This window comes from Hyla sarda, chromosome 12 (assembly GCF_029499605.1).
Source record: "Hyla sarda isolate aHylSar1 chromosome 12, aHylSar1.hap1, whole genome shotgun sequence".
Classification (NCBI taxonomy): domain Eukaryota; kingdom Metazoa; phylum Chordata; class Amphibia; order Anura; family Hylidae; genus Hyla; species Hyla sarda.
This window is the reverse complement of record NC_079200.1, coordinates 12,015,287-12,021,677: the sequence shown is the minus strand read 5'-3', so window position 1 is coordinate 12,021,677 and position 6,391 is coordinate 12,015,287.

The following is a 6,391-nucleotide window of genomic DNA, read 5'->3' as shown; positions in this document are numbered from 1 at the left end:
ACTTGCGTCGGTGCAACAGCGCCCTCTGCCTTTCGCCGCCTAGTAGACATCCTACCATTCATTTGCTTTATTTAAGATTATTTCTGGGGCGAAATTGAAAAAAGCAAACAGCAATTTGGCAAATTTTGTATTTTTTCTTTATTCTGTGGGTCCATAACATTTTATAAGAAATGATTATGCTTAAAAACTCTTATTTTTCCGTATACAGGGCTGTATGAGGGTCATTTTTGGCGCTGTGATCTCTAATTTTAATTGATACCTATTTTGTTTTTAGTATGCCCAGAGAAAGGGCAATACAGTAATCATGGATTCCCTACAGGTTTCCTCCGCTCTGGAGGTTTTTCCTGTCCGGAGCATTACTGTACGCACTTTGGGAGTGATGGGAGGTTACAAAAAAACCCTACACAAACAGTTTAATAAAGTTTCCCTTTTTTAAAGGAGATCTGTAGTGCAAAATAACTTATCCCCTATCCAAAGGATAGGGGCTAAGTTATAGATCGCGGGGGGTCCGAGTGCTGGGGCCCCCTGGGATCTCCTGTACGGGGCCGCGGCAGTATGCTGGAAAGGGGGCGTTCCGTCCCCGCATGAAGCGGTGGCCGACACGCCCCCTTCATGTACCCCATAGAGATACATGGAGGGGGCGTGTCTGCCGCGGCTTTCTGCTGGGAATGAAACTTCACTTCCTGCAGACTGCCGCGGCCCCGTCCAGGAGATCCCGGGGGGCCCCAGCGCTCGGACCCCCCGCAATCTATAACTTATCCCCTATCCTTTGGATAGGAGATAAGTTATTTTGCGCTGGAGTACTCCTTTAACCTTTAAAAAAAAAGCTGGAGGGGAGGTGTATAACTACTATATATACTGATCCCATAGAGATAGCAGCAGCAGTATACAGATAGAGCTGGAGGAGAGATGTATGACTACTATATATACTGATCCCATAGAAATAGCAGCAGTATATAGATAGAGCTGGAGGGGAGGTGTATAACTACTATATATACTGATCCCATAGAGATAGCAGCAGTATACAGATAGAGCTGGGGGGGAGGTGTATAACTACTATATATACTGATCCCATAGAGATAGCAGCAGTATACAGATAGAGCTGGGGGGGAGGTGTATAACTACTATATATCCTGATCCCATAGAGATAGCAGCAGTATACAGATAGAGCTGGAGGGGAGGTGTATAACTACTATATATACTGATCCCATAGAGATAGCAGCAGCAGCAGTATACAGATAGAGCTGGAAGGGAGGTGTATAACTACTATATATACTGATCCCATAGAGATAGCAGCAGTATACAGATAGAGCTGGGGGGGGAGGTGTATAACTACTATATATACTGATCCCATAGAGATAGCAGCAGTATACAGATAGAGCTGGAGGGGAGGTGTATAACTGCTATATATCCTGATCCCATAGAGATAGCAGCAGTATACAGATGGAGCTAGAAGGGAGGTGTATAACTACTATATATACTGATCCCATAGAGATAGCAGCAGTATACAGATAGAGCTGGGGGGGGAGGTGTATAACTACTATATATACTGATCCCATAGAGATAGCAGCAGTATACAGATAGAGCTGGAGGGGAGGTGTATAACTGCTATATATCCTGATCCCATAGAGATAGCAGCAGTATACAGATGGAGCTAGAAGGGAGGTGTATAACTACTATATATACTGAACCCAGAGAGTATATATTTTCTTCTTTTTCCTGTCACTATAAGATATATACTCATCTCTCTATAGCTCCATGCCTCTTAATGGATTGTCTTAGCACACATGACGTAACATGGACCCCAGCCCCCATCCCAGACATGAAACCCAAATCAATGTACCGGTATCGGTTTCCAATTGAAACAGCACAATGTAATGTAGAAGTTCGAGAGTTTCGTTCACAATGATGGCGGATCATAACCTTGGGGGGTTCTTGGTTAGTATTTCGTAGACTAGACGTACTTGGCTAACAAATAGACAATGAAACTTTCCATTACACGTTCCATCGTTGGTTTCTGAAGACGTTGTCACCGTATTGTTCTGCATTTCTCTCTCTCCGCACTTTTACAATACATCAGTAAAGTGAACGTCTCCAAAGTAGTCACGACAATTAAAGAATTAGGAAAAACTAGTTACTGTACCAACAAAGCCGAAGGGCCCCCGAGTGACACGATGAGATGAAGCTGAAAGACCGGAAGGTCAGAGCTAATGTCTAATCCTAAAATAGGGTTATTGTCATTAAAGTCTTATGTGGGTTTTGTTTCATCTGTCACGTTTATTTCTTCATTACGCCATTTGACGCCACCCAAGTCATTTCCTCTGTTTTTACATCCTAATAAACACCCATTGGGCTCAGATCATACCTGTAATGTCATCGTGGTGCAATCGTCTCCTTCACTGCGCTGTCACCATTACGGTTAGCGGTTGTAGTCAGATAGTGAGTGTTCGGATCATTTCCCTAAGCATACGTGTTTGTACTCGGACCACAGGCCCTAAATCTAGTCACTAGCTGACCATGTTCGGCCATCGAAGTCACTGTGGCCCGTTCCTGTTCGTGCTCGTATATGTCAGCGTCCCATTCAGAGAGGTTGACTACAGACATGGCCCAGGAATGGCACAATCATTATGTATAATAAGTATAATTCTTTACATAGTCTCGCAACGTATGCAGTTACTTTTCCATGATCCATTTATTTTAGCATTCTCCATTATCAACCGATTTGTCTATTCCACCAAGATTTTGCCTATGTATGCATGTAATGTATATACATAAAATATGTTACACTTTCTGTTTCAAATCTATCTATCTATCTATCTCATATCTATCTATCTATCTCATATCTATCTATATCATATCTATCTATCTCATATCTATCTATCTATCTCATATCTATCTATATCATATCTATCTATCTCATATCTATCTATATCATATCTATCTATCTATCTCATATCTATATATCTCATATCGATCTATCTATATCATATCTATCTATATCATATCTATCTATATCATATCTATCTATCTCATATCTATCTATCTCATATCTATCTATCTCATATCTATCTCATATCTCTCTCATATCTATCTATCTCATATCTATCTAATTATCTCTCATATCTATCTGTCTCATTTCTATCTATATCATATCTATCTCTCATATCTCTCTCTTATATCTATCTATCTCTTTCTCTCTCTCTCTCTCACATCTATCTATCTCATATCTATCTATCTCATATCTATCTCTCATATCTATCTATCTATCTATCTCATATCTATCTCATATCTATCTATCTCATATCTATCTCTCATATCTATCTATCTATCTATCTATCTCATATCTATCTCTCTCTTATATCTATCTTTCTCTCTCTCTCTCTCTCTCTCTATCTATCTCATATCTATCTATCTCATATCTATCTCTCTCATATCTATCTATCTCATATCTATCTATCTCATATTTATCTGTCCATGGTGCATGCAGGTTCTGGTGTCTGGGTCAGGGGCCCACTTTTTAAAGGAGTACTCTAGCGCTGGTTTTCTTTATCCTATCGTGCCCGGGCTGCAAAAAAAACAAACCTTAACTCACCTTCCTCCGTTCCCCCGTTGCGGCACTATAGGTCTCCGCCCCGGTCTTCTTCCTGCTTCCATGCGCTCGGATCTTCCTGCTTCCATGCGCTCGGATCTTCCTGCTTCCATGCGCTCGGATCTTCCTGCTTCCATGCGCTCGGATCTTCCTGCTTCCATGCGCTTGGATCATCACACTGTGGTCAGAGTATCGTTGGCTGCAGTGATGTCCCACCTCAGCTGGTGATAGGCTGAGCGCAGTGTCATGTAAGGAAGAAGACCGGACCAGAGGACCAAAGAGCTGTAGCGGCGCAACGGGAGAACGGAGGAAGGTGAGTTAAGGTTTGTTTGTTTTTTGTTTTTTTTGCAGCCCGGGCACAATAGTATAAGGGAAACTACTACTCCTTTAAACATCAAAGAAAATCTCCCAGCAGCACACAAAATTGTAAAAAAAAAAAACTGGTGATTTCGTAAAAAGTGTCATAGAGCAACATTTCAACCAACCCATCCTGAGCTTCTTCAAGTCATGTGGCTTAAAAAAGACCAGGATGAGTTGGTTGAAACAATACTGAAGACACAAATCACAAAAAATTTTTTAACAGATTTGTTGAAAAAAAAGGCATTTTTCAGATGTTATTAAGACAGGATATTCCCTGACAGGCAGCAGGATTAGTGGACAGCCACTTGCGTAGAATGCACTTCATGGGGAGAAGAAGAATAGGCCATGGAGGGATGATGGGGATAGGACGTGCCGTGTCTTTGAGACGTCTAAAAGAGCCTCCGGATGGCCTATCGGGCAATCTAACGAACTGACCTATTGGATTAAAGGGGTACTCCAGGAAAAAAAATATTTATATATCAACTGGCTCCAGAAATTTAAACAGATTTGTAAATTACTTCTATTAAAAAACCTTAGACAGCACTTAGACAGAGAAGAACAACTCAACTTCAGCAGCTCATAAATACTGAAAGGATTAAGATTTTTTAATAGAAGTAATTTACAAATCAGTTTAACTTTCTGGAGCCAGTTGATATATATAAAAAAAAAAAAGTATTTTCCTGGATAACCACTACCTCCGCCTTTGAGCAAGGAGGAGCACTGCCAGAGCCCTGCAAAATGACCTCCAGCAGGCCACAAATGTGCATGTGTCCACTCAAACGGTCAGAAACAGACTCCATGAGGGTGGTATGAGGGCCCGACGTCCACAGGTGGGGGTTGTGCTTACAGCCCAACATCATGCAGGACGTTTGGCATTTGCCAAAGAACAACAAGATGGCAAATTCGCCACTGGCACCCTGTGCTCTTCACAGATGAAATCAGGTTCACACTGAGCACATGTGACAGAGTCTGGAGACGCCGTGGAGAATGTTCTGCTGCCTGCAACATCCTCCAGCATGACCGGTTTGGCGGTGGGTCAGTAATGGTGTGGGGTGGCATTTCTTTGGGGGGCTGCACAGCCCTCCATGTTCTTGCCAGAGGTAGCCTGACTGCCATTAGGTACCGAGATGAGATCCTCAGACCCCTTGTGAGACCATATGCTGGTGCTGTTGGCCCTGGGTTCCTCCTAATACAAGACAATGCTAGACCTCATGTGGCTGGAGTGTGTCAGCAGTTCCTACAAGAGGAAGGCATTGATGCTATGGACTGGCCGCCCGTTCCCCTGAATCCGATTGAGCACATCTGGGACGTCTCGCTCCATCCACCACAGACTGTCAAGGAGTTGGCGGATGCTTTAGTCCAGGTCTGGGAGGACATCCCTCAGGAGACCATCCTCCACCTCATCAGGAGCATGCCCAGGCATTGTAGGGAGGTCATACGGCCTGTAGTGGGGTTTTCCACTGTGATTTTGAGGGTGACTCCATATCCAGACCTCCATGGGTTGATACATTTCATTTCCATTGATAATTTTTGTGTGATTTTGTTGTCCGCGCATTCAACTATGTAAAGATGAAAGTATTTCATACGATTAGTTCATTCATTCAGATCTAGGATGTTATCTTAGTGTTCACTTTATTTTTTTTGAGCAGTGTAAAAGGGAAGTGACACCACATATACTTTCCAGCCACTACTACGCGAAATAGCCATGTTTATTCTGTATGCTTACAGTCTGTTGGTGTACTGGGGGTGATCACCCGGACCACTCCTGTCTCCTCCTGTAGCCCCACTTGACCTCCAAGACCAAGCTGCCCCACAGCAAGACCAATGCCAGATCCCGCTTCTGCTCTGTGTCTCGTGACTGTCACATGGTTTCACGTCTTTGACTGCTAAGCTGCAGGTTTGGCTCGATGGATCCGTCGAGCTACAGGAGAAGTAGAAATGATGGTACCCGTCACTCACCAGTCATGCAAAGTGAAGATTTATTAAGCCATAGTATAGTACAAGGACGCGTTTCGGCGTGGGAGCCTTCCTCAGCTGTCTGCTGAAGCAGACAGCTGAGGAAGGCTCCCATGCCGAAACGCGTCCTTGTACTATACTATGGCTTAATAAATCTTCACTTTGCATGACTGGTGAGTGACGGGTACCATCATTTCTACTTGTGCCTTTAACCCTACCTCGTGAACCACCTCTGCAGTACATGAAAGAGCCGACACACTCCTATATGGAACGAGCTACAGGAGAAGGCAGGAGTGGTCCGGGCCCTCAGCGGACCAACGATCCATAATCATACAGAATAACAATGGCTGTTATGTTATATTTTGTAACATCGGCATCGCGGTAAACGTGGTGTCTCTTTTCCTTAAAGGGGTTGTGCGCTGCCCTGCAATTCGGAGCTCTGCTCACAGCGTCCGGAAGTTGATTACTCCAAACGCTGTGTGCGGG